The sequence below is a fragment of the Dendrobates tinctorius genome, unplaced genomic scaffold (genome assembly GCF_039654945.1).
Source record: "Dendrobates tinctorius isolate UK_male_01 unplaced genomic scaffold, ASM3965494v1 ptg000116l, whole genome shotgun sequence".
In the NCBI taxonomy this organism is placed as follows: Eukaryota; Metazoa; Chordata; class Amphibia; order Anura; family Dendrobatidae; genus Dendrobates; species Dendrobates tinctorius.
Window position 1 is genome coordinate 45,100,405 of NW_027361784.1, and position 25,352 is coordinate 45,125,756.

Consider the following 25,352-nt stretch of genomic DNA (forward strand, 5'->3'; position numbering starts at 1 on the left):
AGAGAGGTCCGGCACCTGCGCACTGGAGTACTTTACTCTACCCTCAATAGGGCAGATAAAGTGCGCCTGCGCAGCAGCCGCGGCAAAAGTAAAAAGTAGGATGTCATCTCTAGAAGACGGGTGGCGCCGGACTGGACCGTGACACCCACCGCACCAGACCCCCGGTGAGTATAATCTAACTTGTTTTTCTTATCTTTCAGGTTACATCGGGGGCTTATCTACAGCATTACAGAATGCTGTAGATAAGCCCCTGATGGTGGTGGCCGCATCTCATAGGCCAAAAATGAGGTGACAGATTCCCTTTAAACTGAATGTGATATGAGCTGCAGTACACAAAATTGACCACTACACAGTGTACGGAGCTGTTGTATTCTGACTCAGTACACTGTGTATTCCTGTACTCAGATCAGTTGATCGTTGGGATTGCCAATAGTAGGATTCCCAATGATATGATATTTATGACCTGGTCTTAAGTTAATCCATAAGTTTTTCTCTCTTATTACTGTATTAGTATCTTTAAGTTAGATCATCAGCATCTCACTCCTGAATAATCCCTTTAAGGAGTCATGAAGAGTAATATTTCTTTAGCCTGGTCTTACTACATTGCTGGATGCAATCCCACCGTATCATCATGTGTCTTAATAAACAGTCAACCATACATGGCGACGGCGCGGCACAATCTTGCCGCCTCATACATATCTCCTCAGCCTTTTCAAAAAAAGAAAAGCAATTTAGTAGGAATCTCTAAGATCTTCAATAAATAGCTCAAGTTAAGGATCCAAATATAGTAAATATTATTTTTTTTTGTATCTATTTCTGTCTGTTTCCATAGAAACAAGTAGCGTTTGAGGCGGAGAAGCTCTCGTTTCCAGTAGGAGTCGATCATTTTGAAAGATGAAAGCAGGAAGGAGAGATTTGTTACAGAGGCATTAAGTATCGGGGCTCTGAGGTTATGGGCAATGTGCCGAATTGTATTCTTCCTGCCGTGATTACAAGGTTCTAAGTCCACACGGGTAAAGATGGTAAAATTAGAATTTAGTCAAGAGTACATAAATTCTACTCAAATTTTCCAAAAACCTGTATTCTACGGAATGTGTATTTTTTTTGCAATTTGCTTGATGCTAATTCAGCAAGATGGCGCCTGGCTAACCATAAATTTGCTGAACTGTAGAGGGTAAAAAAAAAATTAAGTAAACTAATATCCGTCTCACTGTTCACCTCCTGACCACTTTTGATGCACCCTCTCCTTGACGCCTCTTCTTTTCACCACCTCGAGCGGAAATTCCAGACCTCACGATGCTAGGTCAGGACTTGAGCATTTTAAGATCTGAGCGACATCATGACGTCTGGACGTGTGCCTAGACCCTAGACTTTCTGGCTGCGGAAAGGCCTGTGTTGTCTCTGCACATGCCGTAGGCCCCAGATGTCTCTACACATCCGTAGAGATGTCCTGGACATAGCCACAGCCTGAAGCCTCAGCATAGCATGAAGATGCCTGAATAAGAGGCGCCGAGGACCTGAGGAGGACGGTAAGCAGCATCGGTGAGTGTTGAAATGATTTCTGTTTTTGTTTTTGTTGGAGGTCTCTCCAGACCTCAGAGCATAACAAGGGATATTCAATTCACGGAGAATAAATGAACTGAGAATTGAATTTTCCGATATAATCCAGAGGAATTTGGAGTTGAGGGTGATCAACGAGTGGATCAGACTCCCACGAGAAGTTGTGAGGTCTCCTTCAATGGAAGTCTTCACACAGAGGCTGGACAGACATCTGAGGAAGTCTTCACGCAGAGGCTGGACAGACATCTGTCTGAGATGGTTTCGTGAATCCTTAGGTCCCTTCCAACTTTAACATTCTATGATTCTATGAAATCTCTTCAGATTCGCTCATTTCTAGGTCTGATCCATTCACCACGTTAGGACAAATGAAGACCAACATGGTGGTATGGACCTTCTTGTGAGCACTTCTTTTGTAGTTCCTAGGCTATGTGTTGCCAGACAATGGTTGTGATATGGCCTGCAACATGTCGTGAGTAAGGGGGATTTAACACTGCGAGCGAGCGTTGTTAAAAATGACCATTTCATGATTATTTTATGTAAATAGGCTGCTGATCACCCGATAAACAAGCAAATTGATTGGCCATGGAGTTGAGTCTTCTTTTGTGCAGGATAAAATATTATCGTCCTCGGCACTCTCACCGACAGACTCCTGGCTGGAAAAGGAGTGCAATCTGCATTTCCATGCAGGCAAACCAACTTTTCTCTTTCTTAACGTCTTACAAAACTATTTTTTTCTCCATATTTGTCTTCTTTAGCTAAAATTTACATGCAAACTCTCTTCTCTCGAACTAATTTTTGTGGCTTTTTTGGGGTCAGCAGAGCAGCAGACCCTGATTATGGCTTTTTTAGCTTTTTTTTCAAAATTGGCATTTCAGGATAGTTTTTGTAGCTTTGGGTCAAGTTGTGAAGCGTGATCTAAACGTATTACAGGGGTGTTCTCAAGTTTGGAAATAATCCCTTATTTATGGGATAGGAGATAAATTCATAATTACTGGGAGCCCAAATGCTGGGGTCCCCTCTGATTTCAGGGCTGGCTCTTGGTGGATCATACGCACTGCCGCTCCATTCATTCGTATGAGAGTGCTGAAAAACAGCCTAGCATGATTGCAGTGGATTTACACATGATCGACTACTACTCCATTCATACGAGGCATTCAGAACCCTGGTTCTTGGGATTGGTGGGGACCCAAGCAATCGAACCCCCAGCGATCGGGAAATTATCCCCTATCTAGCCGATAGGGAATAACTCCACCCTTAAGAATGCCTCTTTATTGGCCATGTAAAAGTCACACGGTATGTATAACACCAGTACATATGAAATATACGAAGAGGGAAGTTAAAACTTTTCTTAGGTTTTTTCTCTGTTTTTTTTTCCTTTTTTGTTGTTTTTTTGTACGAATTTTATTTTACCTATTTTTAACCTTGAGATCTGTGTTTTCCACAGATAAATACACAGTGTAAGAATTCTTGATAATATCATATGATAAATTATATTACATTTTTTTGCCAGCAGCTGTTTGATTGCTAATTTTGCAAAATAATTATAATGTTTTAATAATTTTTAAAAATATATAAATATACAAGTTTTCTTTGTTATTAAGAAATATAAAATAAAATGAACTTTCCCTTAATCCCATCATCTACATTCACGGTAGTTAATGCGCTATTGAATGAGTCATTTAAATTTGGCAATATGTATTTCCCATAAGATCTTAATGTACTATATATAAGACTTTATTAAATCCTAACAGAATCCGCAATGAGCCAAAAACTCCTCTCTGGACCCTGAGATAAATTTAGACCCAATAATTAATTCATAATTTAGCACTTAGTATTCATTTGTTATGAGCCTGACTGCCAAGACGGACCATATATTTAATGACATCGCTCCTTAGCCAAAAACTGATTGATATTACGGCAAAAAAATAAATTACGTTCAATTTTTTTTGCCCAGTAAAGATGGTTTTGATTTCAAATAAATGAACTGAGACAAACAAGTCATTACAAAAGCATTTCTAACCCGAAAATTCAATCTCCATCTTCTACTCCTTGTTCTTTGGGGGGGGATGATGCCTTCTACGTCAATGTGAAAATAGTTGCGAAGGATTTGATTCGGAAGAGAAAACATTCATTATCTGAATTCAAAAGTTTTCAGTTCTACGCCAATCGAGGGCAAAGTTCTACATCAATCAAGTGTTGGGTTTCAATGGCCGTCCAACCACTAGGATCCCCACCAATCTGGAGAACAGAGCTATGCCTTGGTGGACTTCACCAAGTCAGAAAATTAATAGAGGTGCGTTTCACATGGGCAGCCAACAACAAATTCCAAAAAGGGCCTTGTTCTCTTGATGAACGTGAGTTCCTTCCGTCAAACCCTCACCAACTCGCTAGTTATCACCTATCCAAAGGACTTTTAAGACCTTGATACCCAACCCAATTTTAGTTTTACATTGTTTTTACATTTGCATTTTTCCCTCCCCTTCTGCCAAGAGCCACACCTTTTTTTATTTTTCTAGGAGCCTCATTTTTGAAGGACAAGTTTTCGTTTTGAATCACACTTTTACTGAAAAATGTGAAAAATTCTAAGTTGGATAAAATGGTGGAAAAAATGCAATACCGGCATTGGTTTTTTAAGTTTTGTTTTCATGGTATTTATTGCATGGTAAAAACCTGATCCTCCAGGGCAGTACAATTTTGTTCTCACCAAACTTGCCTAGATTTTTTTAAGTGGTGAAAAAATATCAAGAAGTTTGCCAGAAAAACAATTTTGGGCAAAAGTTTCCGAGACCTGTAATGTTTTAATTTTTCCATTGGTGGAGTCATGCTGGGACTTGTTCATTGCATGGAGATATGTTACTTTCATTTATATTTCAAAGAAATGGTTTTTGGATTAAACGTGCGCTGCTAGACAAAACGACTCCTTTCCAAATTATGTACTTGTATACTTTTATTTTCCCAACGCGTTTCGAAGTTTCAAACTTCTTCCTCAGGGGATGATATGTACATAGGTACATATCATCCCCTGAGGAAGAAGTTTCAAACTTCGAAACGCGTTGGGAAAATAAAAGTATACACGTACATAATTTGGAAAGGAGTCGTTTTGTCTAGCAGCGCACGTTTAATCCAAAAACCATTTCTTTGAAATCTGATGATCTATGGTCACGGCGTGGCCATTTGGATGTGCAGCAGCTTGACCTCTATGCCTAAAACTCTCCTGCCTTTGGTGAGTATAACAGCTTAAATTATATCTCTTTTCTTCTTGGGTAAGACCCTATTGCGCTCTTTCTCTTTTAGTTTTAATTACTTTCATTTATATTAAATTTGGGTAATTTATTATTGCATTTTTTAGTGAGGTGTAGTGACCGAAAAGCTGAATTTGGGGATTTTGATTTATTTTTCATACGACGTCTACTGGTTGGGTTAATTAATGTTTTATTTTGATACAATGGAATTTACACATACGGCAATACCAAAAATGTTTATTTTTACTTCTTTTTTTACTCCTAATGTTCTTTTTTGGAAAAAAAGTTGGTCATTCTAATTTTTATATATTTTTTTTAGATTTTTTAGATTTTTTATAACAATGTTTTGCCTTTTTTTGTCCCCTTTGGAGAATTCAACCAGCAATTGCTATATTCCAATATATAGAAAAATCATAATCTCCTATGAAGCTCAGCCTAGGATTAGGCTTCATAGGAGAACCAAGATAGTAGTTATGGAAGCCTTTATTAGAGCCCTTCCCCCTTTATGTTCGAGTCCCCTCAGAAGACTAAAATATAAAGGATATTAAAAATGTAAATATACAAAAAAGTAAAAAAATAAAAATTTTAATTTCCCCATTAAAAAAAAATCCTAAAATAAAAAACATATACATATTTGGTATTGCTGCATTCATTAAAGTCCAATCTATGAAGATAAAATATTAATTAACTTGATCAGAATGTAATGTAATGAAAAAAAAAAACTCCAGAATTGCAATTTTTTTTGCTAACCATTTATTGCTCATTGAAAATGCAATAAAAACTGATTCAGCGAATAGACAGAAAGAAATAAAAATATTACGAGTTTACAGACTTTTTTCTCCATTTAAGCGAAAAATAAAAAAATATTTGCAAGTTTGTTATGGCAGCAATCATACAAAGCTGCAGAATCAAAGCTATCAGAATGATATACCCTACCATTCAAAAGTTTGGGGTCACCCAGACAGTTTTGTGTATTCCATGAAAACTCATACTTTTATTAATTAAATGAGTTGCCAAATGAATGTAAAATCTAGTCCAGACATTGACAAGGTTCGAAACAAAGATTTTTATTTGAAATATTAATTTTCTCCTTCAAACTTTGCTTTTGTCACAGAATGCTCCCTTTGCAGCAATTCCAGCATTGCAGACCTTTGGCATTCTAGCAGGTAATTTTCTGAGGCAATCTGGAGAAATTTCACCCCATGCTTCCAGAAGTCCCTCCCGCAGTGTTGGCACTCTCTCTCCCTGGGGCTCCCATTCTGATGTGACATTGGCACCCAATCAGCATCACTGTCCCACCTTCTGACGTTTTGAGCAGGAAGAGGAAGACGGGGATCAGCTGCAGCCCGGACTTCCTCTTCATGTTCAAAACATCCAAAGGCGGGACAGTGAGGCTGATTGGGTGCTGGCGTCACGTGTCACAACACCGCACGAGAGCCCCAGGGAGAGCGAGTGTTGACACCGCAGGAACGGCGCTGGCATGGGAGGTGCTTGTAGGCTTTAGTATGATACTGAGGCCAAACGTTTTGATCAAGAAGGGGTCGTCCTAGTTGTGGGCAACCCTTTAAATATGAGGACACAGAAAACAGGTCAAGGAGTGGGAGCATACTCTTAAAGGTCTGCCAGAAAGTTATATCTCTTTAAGGGACACAGCTGTTTTCAGCTCTCCTACCTCAGACAGACCCCACTCTACTGCATATAATGAGGATCCACGGAGCAAAAGGATGACCTCTCTCTGATGATAACCCAAGGGATGTTGTACTAAAACTACATCACACGGACTCCAGGGATTTAATTCTATCGTCTGCGAGAGATAAAGCATCATTATTACCTAACATGCCAAACTCGGAACTCTTAGATGCAGACCTTCCCGGCTGCATTACAAGCAGCCAGCATCAAATACCGCTGGCGATTTCCCTTCGCTTTACTATTACCTCATAATAATGCCTTCTATATAGTCCGTTCATAAGAAGGAGGATAGAAGATTTTGGAAAAAGCAGGAATCCCTGTTGCCGATAACATTCCATTATCTAAGCAGCGTACAACATGACGTCCTACAAGGGAGTGGAAAGAAGTCAACAGAAGACGAAGACATCCGTCAAACAGCCTAAAGTTACCCTCGTGATCTACATTGGTTCCTGTAGGTAAGGAACTTTACCTTTTTTACTTTTTTTTTATATATATTTTTTGTACATAGTTCCTATTCTTAAACACAGAAAAACGCAGTATAACAAACATATAAAAATACTGTTGTAAAGAAGTAACAGTAAACAGCAGGTGCTAGTAAAAAGATGATAACAAAACAAGGTACTTGGTTGATACGTTTTTTGCAAAAAAATGTATACTAAGCCGCTCTACCAAAAGTCAAGGTATACCCATATCAGAGCAGTGTATTTAAAAACCTGACCATGTGTACAGTACCTATATGAGCAGGATTCAGAAAGATAATGTCCCATGTGGACACGCTGTGGAAGACGGCTTATATGTGCTTGGCCAACAAGGGAGGGGTGGAGACCTCCCTAATCTTGCAGAAACATGAAACCAATTGAATATAAACACATGGGCCATGCACACAGTGAACAAGTCTGTAGGACAGTGTTCACACCACCAAAAGACTGAAACGCAGAAAAATACAGTATAAGGCTAGTTTCACACTTGCTTCTTTTTGCAGCGCGTTTTTCCCGCAAAAAAACGCATTAAAAAAACGCATACAAATGCATACAAACGCTGCGTTTTTTTCAAGCATTTTTATGCGCATGCAGGAAAAAAACGCAGCGTTTTTGTGCGTTTGTATGCGTTTTTTGTGCGTTTGCGTTTTTTTACAGATTTTGGAAAAACCCAACAAAAAAGAAAAAACAACCATTCAACAACACACAAGACCAATGGGACTGCATTGTGGGTGTGGTATGTTAATATATAGACCCTGTCTACAGTATTCTTCACATTTGCTTGATTCTTCTCGTGACCATGGATCTGCGCTGGAAGAGTTTTCACTTCAACTTGGATTTGGACATCGCGATGGCTCAGGCGTATGCAGTTGCTTGCCATGAACAAAGGAAGAGAGAGAGGCAGCGAAGACGGCGGCGTATGTGGATACATCCGATTGTTGAACTCCGGGAGAGCCGTGGGGCATACCACACCCTCTACAGCGAGCTCCAGTCAAACCCGGAGAAATTTACAGAATATATCCGGATGTCCCACGAAAGTTTCATGGATTTGCTTGCTCGTGTCCAACAATCCATCCGGAGACAGGACACACAGCTCCGTCGTGCGATTCCTCCTGAGGAACGGCTACTGGTGACATTACGGTATGTTTTAAAAACCAAGGGGTGCGGTCTGATGTTTTTTTTTTAAATTTAGTATTCAAAACCTTGGGTAATTAGTTTTCGTGAATGTACTAATATTTTATTTTATAGTTTTTTAAAATAATATACATAAATATTAATTTTACTTCTTTGTCTGTTCACAGATTCCTGGCGACTGGAGAAACCCTATCTTCACTACACTTCCAGTACCGTATTGGAATCTCTACCTTGTCTGGAATTGTTGCTGACACCTGCCGGGCTCTCTGGAATGTTCTTTGTCCAGAATTTATGCCCCTGCCCACCGCTGAAAAGTGGATGGAAATTGTTGACAAATTCTGGACAGTATGCAATTTTCCCAACTGTTTGGGAGCTGTTGATGGTAAACACATACGGATCATCAAACCCCAAAGAACGGGATCTGAGTACTATAATTACAAAAAGTACTTTTCAATAGTACTCATTGCGATTGCGGATGCCGGATGTATGTTTGTAGCAGTGGACATTGGAGCATTTGGCCGTGGTAATGACTCACAGGCTTTTAAAAACTCAGACATGGGCCGGAGGTTGTATGGCAACCAATTTAATTTCCCTATGCCACGGCCTCTTCCTCACACCGAAGCTCCGCCACTGCCCTTTGTAATGGTTGGCGATGAGGCTTATCAAATGTGCGGAAACTTACTGAAACCCTACTCCAGCCGGGACTTGGACCACACCAAAAAAATATTTAATTACAGGCTGACCAGGGCCAGAAGAACTGTCGAGTGTGCTTTTGGGATTCTTGTCTCCAGATGGCGAATTCTGGGCACGGCCATTAATCTTAAACTTGAAACAGTCGATGAGGTGGTGAAGGCCTGTGTGGTTCTACATAACTTTGTGATGGCTAAAGAGCACCCGACCTTTGAACTGGACGATGATGCTCCTAACCCATTGCCTGAATTCACTCAGCACACTCTCAGGTCATCCGTTGAAGTTGGCCAAATGAGGGACCAATTTGCGGCCTACTTTATTTCTGATGTAGGACGGGTGCACTGGCAAGATGAAATGGTGTAATGTTTTTGTTTGTTTATGGTAATAAAAAACCTTATTTGATACCATTACTGAGTGCACTATATTTTTTAAACTCCAATTAAATAAAAAACTTCCCATGTATAACTGAATTTTTTGATGTTCACACACCTGGGCAGGTAAATACACATATGAGTTAAAATGCAGCATTGCTAGTCTGCGTGAAATATATTGGAACGAGCAAAGCTGCAGGCCATGAATCAGGAAACCAAATTTTTTCAAGAGAAAATTGTGCAACTAGTTGAAAAAAAAAGGATGTGATTTTCTCAAAACACAACCCTCAAAACCCAACACCAATGAAAGTCAATGGGGAATACAAGTCAGCATTGAGTGGATGAATGTAATCTGCTCCATTCCAACTTACAAGTTATTACACTAGGCCTTGGAATAACTATACTAGGCCGTGGTATTTCAAATATGAGTATAGTAGGCCTTGGGCCTACTAGTATAGTCATATGTGAAATACCACGGCCTAGTATAGTCATACCAAGGCCTACTCGATTTTTACCAACTAGGATCTTGTTTCACGAAAAACAAACTGTTGAAACTTGACAAGTTTCAACAGTTTGTTTTTCATGAAACCAGATTCTAGTTGGTAAAACTAGAGTTATTACACTAGGCCTTGGAATGACTACACTAGGCCGTGGTATTTCAAATATGACTATACTAGGCCTTGGGCCTACTAGTATAGTCATATGTGAAATACCATGGCCTAGTATAGTCATACCAAGGCCTACTCGATTTTTACCAACTAGGATCTTGTTTCACGAAAAACAAACTGTTGAAACTTGACAAGTTTCAACAGTTTGTTTTTCATGAAACCAGATTCTAGTTGGTAAAACTAGAGTTATTACACTAGGCCTTGGAATGACTACACTAGGCCGTGGTATTTCAAATATGAGTATAGTAGGCCTTGGGGCTAGTAGTATAGTAATATGTGAAATACCACGGCCTAGTATAGTAATACCAAGGCCTACTGTAATAACTCGATTTTTAACAACTAGCATCTTGTTTCACAAAAAACAAACTGGTGAAACTAGAAAGAAACTTATTTTTTAGACAAGTTTCAACAGTTTGTTTTTCATGAAACCAGATCCAAGTTGGTAAAACTAGAGTTATTACACTAGGCCTTGGTATGACTATACTAGTCCGTGTTATTTCACATATGACTATACTAGGCCTTGGGTTGGTTTTTAACATGTATTTACCCATCAGTGTGTGTGAGCGGCGCAAACAACATTAATGAAACTTTGTAATGGTGAACCACAAATGTAAATTTATTTTTAATCAAAAAAAGTAAACCAAAAAATTATTTTTTACGGCGTTTGGGGGCAGATGGTTTCAATTTGGGGGTGTGCAGGGAATATGCAACACTTGCAGTTGAAGACGGTGTTTGAGGGGAAGGGGCAACAAAACTTGTGGGGGAAGGTAGTCCAGTTAAGGGAATTAAACTAGGAACACTTGGAGGAGAGGAAATCTGTTCAGGTACATTAGTTGTAATGGCATGTCGCGGTAGGCTTGTGTGCCTGGACCGACTTTGGCCCAATGCCCGCCTTGATAGATTTCGCCTTAAACTAGGGGCAAATATTGAGTGTAGGTCCCCCGTCTGCTGGTGTGGCTGCTGCTGCTGCTGAGGTGGCTGCTGCTGAGGTGGCGGCTGCTGCTGAGGTGGCTGCTGCTGCTGCTGAGGTGGTTGCTGCTGCTGCTGAGGTGGCTGCTGCTGCTGAGGTGGCTGCTGCTGCTGCTGAGGTGGCTGCTGCTGAGGTGGCTGCTGCTGCTGCTCTTCGTTGGCAGTGCTCGTCCTTGCAGGAGGACTGGTGGCGGCAGTGATGGTCCAGGTTTGCAGAGTGGTGGTGGCAGGGCTACTACATGTTGTTGTAGCGGCAGGGCTGTTCCATGTTTGCCTAGTGGTGGCTGAGCTCCACGCATGCATGGGAGTGGCGGTGGTGCTCCAGACAGGAGCAGCGCTTGCCATGGTGGTGTCGGTGAAGTGACCAGCTGCACTCAGACTTGTGGTGGTGTAACGGTGGGTGTCCTGGCTTTGAATAGAGGTGTCCGTGCAGTGGTATGCAGCACAAGTCGGTAGTGAGGTGAAGCGAGTCAATGGTGGCACAGGTGGAAATGACACCACTGACTGCTGACCGTACCGATTATGCTGCATAGCCTGCAAGAAAGCATTGTTGCAGGCCTGCAGCACATTCAGCTGTTGCTCAGGACTAAGGTGTTCCGCCATGCCCTTTTCAATCTTACTAAAAAAATGATGTGCTGATCTGTTGAGGTCGGCCTCCAGACGGTCAAGGCGCTGTTCTACAGAATTGAAGCGGTGTTCAAAGTGGTTAAAACCACGTTCCATGAGTGCAAAACCGCTTTCAACTCTGTCGGACAGTGACTTGAGGCTGGAATTAAAGGCCTCGCTCAAATGCATAAACTCGGGCAAGACATTCCTGTCCAAGGCCCTCTGCCGCTGGCGGGTAGTGCCCGCATAACCAGTGGCAGAGACCTGGGACAGGGGAACACCTGATGGCCCAGCTTCCTGGTCACCAGCTGTGTGTGTGGCTGACCTGCAAGGTGCTTCCTGGCTGTCGGATGGCTGGGACGGGTCAGAGGACGTCCGAGGAAGGACCGCTCCAGGGCCAGGTTGCAGGGTGCTGCTCCAGGTGCTGTGGAATAAAGGAAAATCATTACTACCGTGCCTTTACAAGAAGCATCAGCTGTGGATTAGAAAAACACAGATTAATAAAAATAAAAACCCAAAATTTATAATACTTACGATCTCGTGGCAAGGACCGGTCTTAGGAACTGCAACGCGTGATAGTGACGGTATCTAGTTCTGGTCCTTGACGCAGATCCACTGCGAACCTGGCCCTCAGCACGAACATCACTGTTGAAGCGGTCCTTGATCGAACGCCAACGTGTTCGGACTTTGTCCACTGTTGGTAAAAAAAAAACAGTGCCGTCAAGGACAACAGTCACTGCGGCACAATATAGCAATACAATACTCAAAGCAGTCACTGTAGACCCCGATGACACTGTTGGGTTTCCTGCTAGAATACACCTAGCACGAAACCCAACAGTGCCGTCAAGGACAACAGTCACTGCGGCACAATGTAGCAATACAATACTCAAAGCAGTCACTGTAGACCCCGATGACACTGTTGGGTTTCCTGCTAGAATACACCTAGCACGAAACCCAACAGTGCCGTCAAGGACAACAGTCACTGCGGCACAATGTAGCAATACAATACTCAAAGCAGTCACTGTAGACCCCGATGACACTGTTGGGTTTCCTGCTAGAATACACCTAGCACGAAACCCAACAGTGCCGTCAAGGACAACAGTCACTGCGGCACAATGTAGCAATACAATACTCAAAGCAGTCACTGTAGACCCCGATGACACTGTTGGGTTTCCTGCTAGAATACACCTAGCACGAAACCCAACAGTGCCGTCAAGGACAACAGTCACTGCGGCACAATGTAGCAATACAATACTCAAAGCAGTCACTGTAGACCCCGATGACACTGTTGGGTTTCCTGCTAGAATACACCTAGCACGAAACCCAACAGTGCCGTCAAGGACAACAGTCACTGCGGCACAATGTAGCAATACAATACTCAAAGCAGTCACTGTAGACCCCGATGACACTGTTGGGTTTCCTGCTAGAATACACCTAGCACGAAACCCAACAGTGCCGTCAAGGACAACAGTCACTGCGGCACAATGTAGCAATACAATACTCAAAGCAGTCACTGTAGACCCCGATGACACTGTTGGGTTTCCTGCTAGAATACACCTAGCACGAAACCCAACAGTGCCGTCAAGGACAACAGTCACTGCGGCACAATGTAGCAATACAATACTCAAAGCAGTCACTGTAGACCCCGATGACACTGTTGGGTTTCCTGCTAGAATACACCTAGCACGAAACCCAACAGTGCCGTCAAGGACAACAGTCACTGCGGCACAATGTAGCAATACAATACTCAAAGCAGTCACTGTAGACCCCGATGACACTGTTGGGTTTCCTGCTAGAATACACCTAGCACGAAACCCAACAGTGCCGTCAAGGACAACAGTCACTGCGGCACAATGTAGCAATACAATACTCAAAGCAGTCACTGTAGACCCCGATGACACTGTTGGGTTTCCTGCTAGAATACACCTAGCACGAAACCCAACAGTGCCGTCAAGGACAACAGTCACTGCGGCACAATGTAGCAATACAATACTCAAAGCAGTCACTGTAGACCCCGATGACACTGTTGGGTTTCCTGCTAGAATACACCTAGCACGAAACCCAACAGTGCCGTCAAGGACAACAGTCACTGCGGCACAATGTAGCAATACAATACTCAAAGCAGTCACTGTAGACCCTGATGACACTGTTGGGTTTCCTGCTAGAATACACCTAGCACGAAACCCAACAGTGCCGTCAAGGACAACAGTCACTGCGGCACAATGTAGCAATACAATACTCAAAGCAGTCACTGTAGACCCCGATGACACTGTTGGGTTTCCTGCTAGAATACACCTAGCACGAAACCCAACAGTGCCGTCAAGGACAACAGTCACTGCAGCACAATGTAGCAATACAATACTCAAAGCAGTCACTGTAGACCCCAATGACACTGTTGGGTTTCCTGCTAGAATATGCCTAGCACGAAACCCAACAGTGCCGTCAAGGACAACAGTCACTGCGGCACAATACAGAGCAGGGAAATACTCACTAAACGCCTTTTTGGAGGATGCTGTGGCGCTGTCCCAGCCATCCATCAACGCTGCGGCCACCTCATTCCATAGCCGCCGGGTCACCACAATGTCCTTGTGCAGCCGGTCACGGCTGTCCCACAACGGCGAACGCTCCTGGACCAGGCTGATGAGCTGCTCATTATCCAGGTAGACGCCTTCATCACGTTGTGGAACCTAGACAAAACACATTCATTAGAATAATCAAATTTAAATTGAATAAAAAGTTACAAAAAAAGAAACATAAAAAAAGAGTAAAAATAGAAGATAAAAAATAAAGAACATTACAAATCATTTGATACATACATTCCGTATCACCACCGGGACTTGGCTTCGCTGCTCCTGCTCTTCGCCCTCACTAGTCCCGTCCGCAGAAGATGATGATGACGATGTCTTAAAAAAGTAGAAAAAAACGTAAGAGATTTGGAGAAGCAGCAGATATACTTACCAGATGCACGAAAATAATCACCTCACGGTCTGCTTGCGCCAATTCCTGCCGCGATGGGGAATACTCGGATTCTGAAGACATACTGCATGTAAAAATAATAAAAATCATTAGTACATACATAATTTAAAAGGACAGGCATATAATGTAATATACTCACATTCTTCGCTGATATAAGATGGGTTCCTTGTTGACTGTCTGCTCTCCAATCTGTCAGTGTAGTAGTGGCAGAGTTTTGGCAGGCACCTCCTTTATATAGACTTTTTTTTTTTGACTTTAGAAGATTATAACTAGTACAACAAGTGGACACTACCAAAAAAACGCAGCGCTAAAAAAACGCTTACATGCGCATGCCAGTGCGCACGTATGCGCATCCATAGGCTATAATGGCCATTTTTAGCGCAAAACGTGCGCATACGTGCGCATGCGCTTTTTTGCAGGGCCAAAAAATGCAACATGCTGCGTCTGGAAAATACAAACACACACCCCAAAAAAACGCAGCGCATGAAAATCGCATACGTGCGCATGCCAGCGCGCAGGTATGCGCACCCATGTTAAATATAGGGGAAAAAACGCATGCGCACGTATGCGTTTTTTTACAGCGCAAAAAAACGCAAATGTGAAACCAGCCTAACACACGTATAAAAATACCCTGTTGTAAAAAAGTAACAGTAAACAGCAAGTGCTAGTAAAAAGATGATAACAAAACAGGGTATTTGACTAATACTTTTTTTGCAAAAAATGTATACTAAGCCGCTCTTCCAAACATCAAGGTATACCCGTATCTGAGCAGTCCCTAACTGATGTATTTAAAAACCTGACCATGTGCACAGTACCTATAGGAGCAGGATTCAGAAAGGTAATGTTCGATGTGTGGACACGCTGTGGAAGACGGATAATATATATGCGTAACCCACAAGGGAGGGGTGGAGACCTTTCTCTTTCAGAAGGCATAACCTATAAAGAACTCTTCAAAAGCCCTGTTATAGTTGCTTATTAATAACTATGTTAGTATAGCTTAATATGATTCTTATATGGTTCTTTGTAACTCTAAAATACATAGAATCTGTGGTACTTAGAAATTACAAGTTAAAGCTGTCAATGGCGCATATGGAACAAGTTTTACTACTATGCTGCTCACAACTGGGCAGATTGCATGTTGCCCAACATTAGTGATGATTAGGTTGTTCCCATTTAAAATGGGACTCCACGTCACTAACCTTTTTGGGTTTATGAAATGGCTTATTTATTTTTATTGCTTTTTTATTTTTTTTTCCTGATTTTATTACGTTTTTTTTAGTACCAATACATCTAATTCAGTAAATCAACGTTCACCATCTATTTGATACAGCATTGGCATATTAAAAATGAGCTAAAGGGGGAGAACCCCTTATTGGATCCCACTCTAACAAGCCATAAGACTTAACTTTTATGACATTGACTAAAATACATGTGGGGTATTGGTAAAAATGTCCCTAATCTGCCTACTATTTATATACTTTATGAAAAACTTCTTGCTGTATGCTTTCAATAGATGGCACCACGAGAAATCATAACTAACTGGCCGGACAGGACATAACTTAAATGCACAAGTCCCCCCGACATGTTTCACTACATATGCGGCATCATCAGGGGATGACGTTCATGCCATTGAAGGAAGGAAGGAAAAAAGGAAGGAAAGAAAGAAGAGTGGAGGGAAAGAAGAAAGAAAGAAAGAAAGAAAGAAAGAAAGAAAGAAAGAAAGAAAGAAAGAAACAAAGAAAGAACGAAAGAAAGAAAGAAAGAACGAACGAAAGAAAGAAAGAAAGAAAGAAAGAAAGAAAGAAAGAAAGAAAGAAAGAAAGAACTACTTTACAAACTAACTTAGAATCACAACTCTCAAAACTAGAGAAGGCATTAACATGGACCCAAGCAACATTTTATCAACAGGCCAAGAAACTGCGTAAAATATTAGATAGGAAACTAAAACAAAGAGAACCAATGAACTCAGTTTTTGAAATAAAAGATTCCTAAGGCAACATTACCTCACATCCAGATAGAAAATCCTCATCATTTCATAAATTTTATCAACAAGCCCAAAACCACCATCAGACCTTTCACATTCCTTTTTGCAGGTCTCCCAAATTCCCCCCAAAAAACTTCAACAGCTCAACAACTTCAATATGACATCACAGAGGAATTGTAGCACCATGACTGAATAAATTACCCCCATCGTTAATTCACAGAGTCTAGATTGGGGTTGATCCCCACTAGACAAGCCAAGTCTGAGAATGCGCCTAAAAAGCCTCTCTTGATGTTCGCTTAGGACAGAGGTCCCCAACCTGTAGCTCGGGAGCTACATGTGGTCCCATGAATTGTGGCTCGCGACTGTCTGCCAGCTTGGTGCATTAGGTCCAGGTCTAGCAAACAGGTATGAAGAGCACATCTCAAAAGGGTGAATTTTGTGAGTAGCCCTGCACAAAAGAGCAGATCTGGATGCACTTTTACTGGTCTTAGGGGTTTAGAGATGTTTTAGGTATGGTATGCTGGAGGATGGTGGGAGCTGGATGTAGCTCACGCCCCTCTCTCAGTGCTGAATGTGGCTCGCGACCCTCTCTCTAAGCGGAATGTGGCTCTCAAGGTCAGAAAGGTTGGGGACCAGTGGCTTAGGACATAGAAAAAGCTTTTGACTTGGACTTTGGCCTTGCATCTCCTCTGTGATACTTATATTTAAAACTGCCAACTAGAAAACCTTCACCAAAAATATTCAAAGAGATACGAGATAAGGATGCCCTCTCTCACCCACATGGAACCCTTGGCAGATGCCATTATAAACCATCAAGACGTTGAGGGGGATGATTCTAAAACGGAACACTCTTAGATTAGCCTTTTTTCTGCTGACCTATTATTATCAGTCTCACAACCTATAACATCAATACCTAATCTATTCTCTCTGCTAAATACTCTTTAGATAATATCCGGAGTGAATGTAACCGTAGACAAATCAGATACACGATTTATAGGCATCCACTCATGAAAAAAATCATATTATTTCACAATATGGCTTCACTAAAAGATGTCATTACCTTATAGATCTAGGTATTAATTTATTTTAAATGGCTTTATACACTACTAATAGAAAGTTTTACAATCAGTAACCAAAAAAACATCCAGATAATTGTCGGCGCTTCCATCACAAGATTCTTGTGAATACCAAATATAATCACTTATTTAGAAAATGCAGAATAAAACAATGCGTTTCGACTCCAAAATCAAGAAGTCTTCTTCAGGTTGATAAAAATATATATCATATATATCATATACTGTATATGGTGGTACTGTCCACATGTAAAAACCTTTTGGATGCAGGTTAAAAGCCTTAATTTCAAGTGTCCATCCAAAGTAGTCCCACTGTCATGTTACTCAGAGATAAACCACTGGAAGTCTCCAATAAAACCTTCCGTCGTATACGCTTTATCACTATGGCAGCTAGAATACACTGAGCTTCTAAATGGAAATCTACAGTTTTGTCAATACAAATGGTTAAAGATAGAATCAATTCGATAAAGTTATAGGACAGAATTGGTGCTACCAAAACGGATACACTAGAACGTTTTGGGGGGTTCATGGACGCCATGAATGGACCTTCAACATGACCAAAACTTAAATCAGGCTATACCTTTATCACCATGATGACTATGATGGAAGATTATTGTTTTTGTATAATCACTGACTTACTTTAATTGGAAAATAATTGGATGTAAGTCCCATTTTCTCCTAAAACTGTTAACATTTTTCTTATTTATTCTTTGCAAATTTTCCTTTTAAATTATAATTTATTTTATTCCTTTGATTTAGAACTCAATATTATATTGAGCAATATGTTTTGACCCCCTGCGAGGGGATTATACATTGTAAAATTGTTGAGTTTATATGAAAATAAAAAATTTGTGAAAAAATCAAAAGTTCAAAAATAAAAATTGTGTTCACCGTTTACGGCAAATGAAGAGGTTGTTCCCAGTATATGGCAGGAATGGTTGGGTATTTTCAGTTTGTAGAAGGTCTTGTGGGGTATTCCTGGTAAATTGAAGGTCTTGGGTGTTCCTAGTATATGAGAGGTCTTGTGGGGTGTTCCCAGTATACATCATGTCTTGTGGGGACCTGCAGGTATAAGGCATTCCTGGTATATGATGGGTTTTGTGGGGCATTCCCGGTATACAATGGGTATTGTGGGGTGTTTCTGGTATATGACATCTCTTGTGGAGTGTTCCTTATTCCTGTTATATAGCAGGTCTTGCTGGGTGCTCCCAGTAAACAGCAGATCTTGTGGGGTTTTCTCAGTATACAGCGGGTATTGTGGGGTGTTCTTGATATATGGGAGGTCTTGTGGGGTGTTCCTGGAATAAATCAGGTCTTGTGTTATTCTCCAGGTATAAGGCAGATTTTGTGGGTTTTTCCTGGTATACAGTGGGTCTTGTGGGGTTTTTCCAGTATATAGCGGGTATTGTGGAGTATTCCTGGAATGTAGCAGGTGTTGTTGGGTGTTCCCTATTCCTGATATATGTCAAGTCTTGTTGGGTGCTCACAGTATACAGAGGATATTGTGGGGTTTTCCCAGTATACAGCAGGTCTTGTGGGATATTCACAGTTTACAGCAGGTACTGTAGGGTGTTCCTGGTATATGGGAGGTCCTCTGGCATGTTCCCGGTATACGTTGGGTCTTGTATGGTGCTTCAGGTATAAGGCAGGTTTTGTGGGGTGTAGCGGGAATACAGCGAGTCTTGTGGGGTGTTCCCGTGTACTGTGGGTCTTGTGGGATATTCCTGATATATGACATGTCTTGCGGATTGTTCCCTATTCCTGGTATATGACAACTCTTGTTGGGTGCTCCCAGTATACAGTGGATCTTTTGGGGTTTACCCAGTATACAGTGGGGATTTTGGGGTATTCCCAGTATACAGTGATTAGCACCTACCAAAGTGGTCCATGAAAGGGAAACGGTGAGCTGGTAAAAGGGTCATGGATACCCAAGACTCATTAGTGCTCAAAGAGAGTGAGTGCCAGCCTATCGGGTCCAATTCCACAAAACAGTGAATGGACCACAAATAGTATCAGCAGTGTATATTCTCTTGCTCTCTCTCTTGCGATTCATTGTCCTTTTTCACCTTCAGCATGAGATAATATATTTAATAAATATAAATAAACATTTATAGATAATTGTATAAAAATTAATATTTTTATAAAGAGGAAAACAAATAAAGTCACAAATATTTTCATCTTTGCACTCCGGTAGCAGAGTTGTTTTTCCTAATTAAAATTGTATTGAATCAAATATGTTTATAATGTGACTCCTTCTTTTTCTTATCTCCCTCTTTGGGGATGATTGTAGAAGTATATCCAATCAGTGCTGGATACATTTCTTAGAAGCATTGTTCTTTAATGTGTTACCATCTAACAGCTTAATCCAAGCCTCTCCACTACACAAAGCCCATTGGATTCACACGTTTAATCTTGTTGTGTTAAGAGCTGAAATTGCGGAGCTCATCTAAGCCGCTTATCGACTTTATGAAGAAAAATTTATGATGACTTTGTTGGAATGATTTTGTATGAGAAAAGTGTGTCAAGTGCCAAATTTTGGCTTTCTATGATGGTGTATTATCCTGATTTTACTATACTGGTGTTGTCCACTTTTCAAAGCACATTTTTTTAAGTTTTTATTTTGAGTATTCTGAGTTAATAAAAAAGTGAAGACAAAGAGAAAAAGTGAAGCGAAGCTACAAAGAGTATCTCCTGCTCTAAAGGACCGGCCTTGACTATAAACCGCTAACCCATTGATATTAAATTAGCACTACTAGAATATGATAAAATGGCCTCCATTATGTAATTCAAATGGCAACCCGCCTTAGTCACATATCAGGACAGGCTGTAGTTTGAAGAAACACTGCTCTCAAGAGCTATGTCTCAACTGACATAGAAGCTGCTCTGTTAACTCATATGCCTCCAGGAGCTGAGGAGAACGGATGTGACAGGAGAAGAAATAAACCTTTTCTCCGACTCACTGAGCTCAGAGGGTGTTTTCTTCAGCCTCAGTCCCCCATGTTCAGCTGTCAAAGGTATGTGTGCTTACAATACAGCTCCTCTGCCAGTTGAGACACAGGTCTTGGGAGCAGTGTTTCTTCAAACTATAGCCCATCCTGACACAAGACTAGGATGGGCTATCATTTGAATTACATGATGAGGGCAACTTTATTACATTATTTAATAGGCAGTGTGCAATGTTTAATTTACTAAGTGGTTGTGCTGTAGGAAAATTGAACTCTTACTGCCAAGCTCACCAGAGATTACCACTCATTGCAGCAGTTTTAAACAATTTGGAGTTGTCCAAATCTGGAAACCCTTTTAAACTAAATACCGACTCCACTGATGTATTTTTACTTACTTCTCAGAAAATAAAAGGCGCTAGTTTGCCAAGTGATAATTTCTATCACATTTCTGAAATCTCCACATTCTGTAAGAACAGTCATCATCACATGTTGCCTCTGTTCCCTCTGTCCTTCTTTAGTCCTGAAATGGTTAGAACTCAAGACTGATCAGTAGCAATCGTTATATAAAATAAATGTAAAATACCCCTTGTCCGTTCACAGCTAAGCAAGAAAAGCCATGTGGCTAGGATAAACTGTCTTGCAGGGGTAGTAGGAGTAATATTAATAAATGCTCAAACTGCCCTTTTTATGTTTACATCCCTTTATGCTTAGAACTCCACCAAGTAGAAAAGAAGTGACCATAACTTGCTTTCAAGAATTGTTATTTGGTGCAAATCTGTTTGTATATTCAACTGTTCTCTTACTTCTGGGATTCTATAGCTCCAAATGATTTTGGAAAAAGGATACTCATCATGGTGGGTTTCCCAATCAATAAACACATAGACCAGAACCTGATCATTTTTCAGACATTTGAAGATCTGAGTTACCAGAATCCACTGTTTCCATTGTTAACATGTCTGTTTAGAATGTGGGTGGGGAACGGGGGACTTTTTGGCACTTTTTTTTTATTGTTCTGGTGGTGACCATTTAGCTAATCTCCAATTCCAGAAAATGAATGTCATCTTCCTTAGGTTGGTCTCATATCACTTAATGCTCCCATGTCTTTATCATGCAAGTATCTCAAAGGAACTGGGTTAGCGCATAAGGTTGTGGAAGAACTGGGCAATTATCCCTTCTGCCCTCTGAAAATGGCACCAAATTATATTTTATGGTAGAATGACGACATGAAAAAACAGTGGCTAAGTGTGTGTTGCCTTTCACCGGTCCAGTAAACCTCTTATCCAATCCAAACACATACAATATTCTAAGAATATTCTGATGTAATTATAATTTGCCCTACAGTCCTCAAGATTTTTCTGCTTTTTGCTTAAACCTGATATAAATGTTAAAAATAAAAAGTTCTACATTGTGTCATATATTTCTTTTTTACTTTTTATTATTTTTGTATAATGGGCCCCTCCTGGGCTTCTTCCAGTAATAATATTCCTGTTCTGCGGCTCTTCTCCAACAAAAAATAAACGATTCTACTCACCTGCCTCCACTCCCACAATGTGTGGCGCTCTCTTCGACAGCCGGTGCAGAAGCCATCAGCAAACTTCAGCGTGCAAGAAACGGTCAGTGTTTGGCGTCACTGCCATGTGCAACCAGTGACTTGCATGCAGACACTAGCATTAAAACCATACATGTCAACTCTCTTGGACTCTCAGAAAAGTTTGTAAACCTCCATGGCTACACTTAAACCTATCAGAAACGTCCGGTAACAAGTGTTTCTTGGAGGTCTTCGGTACCTGATCATTAAATTGAGCTCTAACATGGAATCGCGCTTTCAAGGGGAAAGGAGTTGGGTATGGAGACGGTATGGCCTCTAAATATGACGCTGTCAGTGACCAGTCGATAGCTCCAATGAAATTCTTTTGGTCAACAAACTTGAAAAGTTTGCAAAATACATCATGGTCAGAAGGCTAGGATATATTTTATGTTAGGTCCCAGGAGCTTCATGTTGAGGTCATTTATTAGTAAGAAGAAGCTGTGGGCCAACTCAGACACCACTGCATTCCCTGGACCACCAATAGTCTATGTAAGATGATGTAATAAACCTTAACAACAGGACAAACCATAGCGGGCCTCCTCACCTCTATTTACGCCATGGCTTATTAGATTGGCCAAGAAGAATTTACTGCCACACAATGGAAAACATCTTCTTAGCGAGTTGACCTTTAATTCGGCTGATCAGCATTCAGCCAATAATTCCCATTATAAATGAATACATCTGACCGCAAATCAGTTTTAGAGATCAGTTAACCTAATTGTGCATCTGTTTAGATTGAGTTTTATCCGAGCAGAATTTTTATTTTTTTTTTTTCAATTTGTCAAAAAGCCAAGATTTCCTTGGCTAAAGAAATCCTCTGACGATTAGAAATTAGTTTGGCTTCCTGTGAACTGAGTGTTCAGGGAATTTATAATTTACAGAAAAAATAGCATAAGGTTTCATTCTGCCAAAATTTTAATTGATATTGTACTCATGCTAAACAAACAAGCAAAGATATTACGCCAGCATGGGCACAGATTTGTCATCCTAAACCAGTTTCTAAGAAATAAAATCAGAGATTGAGTTAAACGAAACAAAAACCCATAAAAGAACGAATAGTTAAAGGAGTAATAATCTATAAAGCTAGAATATGCCATTACTTGATTGGTAGGTTTCCGACCACCGATCCCTAGGATGAAGTGACCAACGTTGATGTAGCACCACGATCTTCTTCATCACCCACGTCCTGATGCAATTTCGCCATTTTAAAAAAACAAATTCAGGTTTGTGTCTCCATTTTCCAAGCCCTTACACTTTTTTTTATCTTCCTGTTGTCAAAGCTGTTAGGGGGCATGCAGAGCTTTAGTTTTTCATTGACACCATTTTGGTGTACATATAACATTTTATTAAAATCTTTTTAAAATCAAATTCACTAGGTTCAAAGGATTTTTCCCAAAAAATTCTATTTGCAATGAATTGATTTGATGGAAATTTCAATATTACAAGACTGCAATACTATTGTGTGCATACTGTTTCCTAGGACTGTATACAATCCATTTCTTTAACACAAACACAGCTTTAGTAATGTAAAAATAACCTCACTATAAAAACGAATAGTAACCCGATAGTATCCAACAGGCCATTTAATAACACAGTGCACTGACATAATTTTCTGGTAGTCCTTTCTTTTCTCAAACTGATGGTGTCGCTGTCAGATGTAACATCATTCTGCTGTGACAGATATGTGTAATGTGGCATATATTTCATAATTTTCTTTGTTTACAACCCACTATTATGGTTTCCGGAGGATAAAGGAGGCCAATTGTAGGTGTATTATTGCCCAGACAGTAGGCTACAAGGTGGTTGTGATGCTTCTGCTGTTGCTGGCGGCTCCCACATTCTGTGGTATAGGTTTTTTAAATTACCCCATCCATTTCTATGGCCACTTTTTCTTTTATGATATATTTTGTAAAAGACTTTAATTCAATTTTGACGATTTTTTCAACCCCAATCATTGACCTCTTGCCAAAATGGACAAAACAAGAAATGCTAGGTAAGTGGGTAGGTACACATGCAGAAAGCAAAATGTGGCAGCAGATTGTAGAATGAGTGCGGTAGTCAAATTGGACTAGTAAAACAGGTGTACAAAAGCAGACATATACATCTTATTACTAGTGATGGGAGAGCCTGCTCAGCACTGCTCGATTCCTCACCTTGCATGCTTGCACCTGATTTTCAGCCACTAAACATGCTTGGATTGCCTGGCAATTACTGTAATGCCATAGCCACGGCAAATGTATGGAACAGGGCCTTCTGAGGGCCTTGCCAAGTTAATGGTAGATTGCCACCTGAAGGCTCTCCAAAATGTATGGCGGAGAGCGGCCTGAGAGTCCTCCCAAATGTATGAGTGAGAGCCGCCTGATGGCCCTCCAAAAATTCTAGTTGAGGGCCTCCTAATGGCCCTCAAAAAATTCTGGTTGAGGGCTGCCTGATGGCCCTCTCAAATTTATGGGCCAGCCGATGTTCAGTGGGGGTACCATTGTGTAATTTAAGGGTGTCAACCTCCGTGGTCTGGCAGGGACAAATCATGGTCAGGTTTAGGGAGCTCTTAGCCTGTTTAGAGTCCTTTGGTTATATATACCCTGGTTTGTCCATCCTTGTGTTTCAAAGGATGTAGTCGTCAAAAAAAGTATCATCCCTGGCCACAAGCACTTGTCTACATGTCGATCATTAGGTGGACATTCACAGTAACTGCGTTGGTCAGGGCATGTTTGATGTTATAAATGCAAACAGACAAAATTGCTGTCTACCCAGTCGGCATAGGGCACTAACATTACTTACAATTTGCCAATGAAAGCAACTGATCCCTAACTAAGAAGGTTAAAAATTTACTTTTAATGAACTATTTGAAGAATAAGGTTAAAAGATACCACAGCCAGGTTGTATAAGGGGACATCGGGATATAACCCCTTTTCTGCTATGCTACAATATAGTAATTCTCTACATCCCACACTAGTGAATTTTGATAAATATTAGCTTGGTGCGGCCGCTACCAACTGCTCTCCAATATTGTTGCCAATAACACAGACTGACTGAAGAGTGTAAAACCTAAAGCCTCCCCAACATGTTTCACCATAGATCTGGCGTCATCAGGGGACAGAGGAAATATTGTTCCCAAAAGCAACCTGTGAGTCAGAAATGCATCCAGGCATCTTCTCCATGCGGTTCCCTTTACATTTGAGAAATTGTTCCATCCATTTCAGCAATTTTACCGTCCCACCGGACCCACTGGAAAGGTCCACTGGAAAAATGCACGAGTTTCCCATTGACTTCCATTATGCTCGTTATCGAAATGAGCACTCGAGCATTACAGAAAGCTTGTTTTGTTGCGAATTACGAGCATCCGAGCATTTTAGTGCTCATCCATCACTATTTATT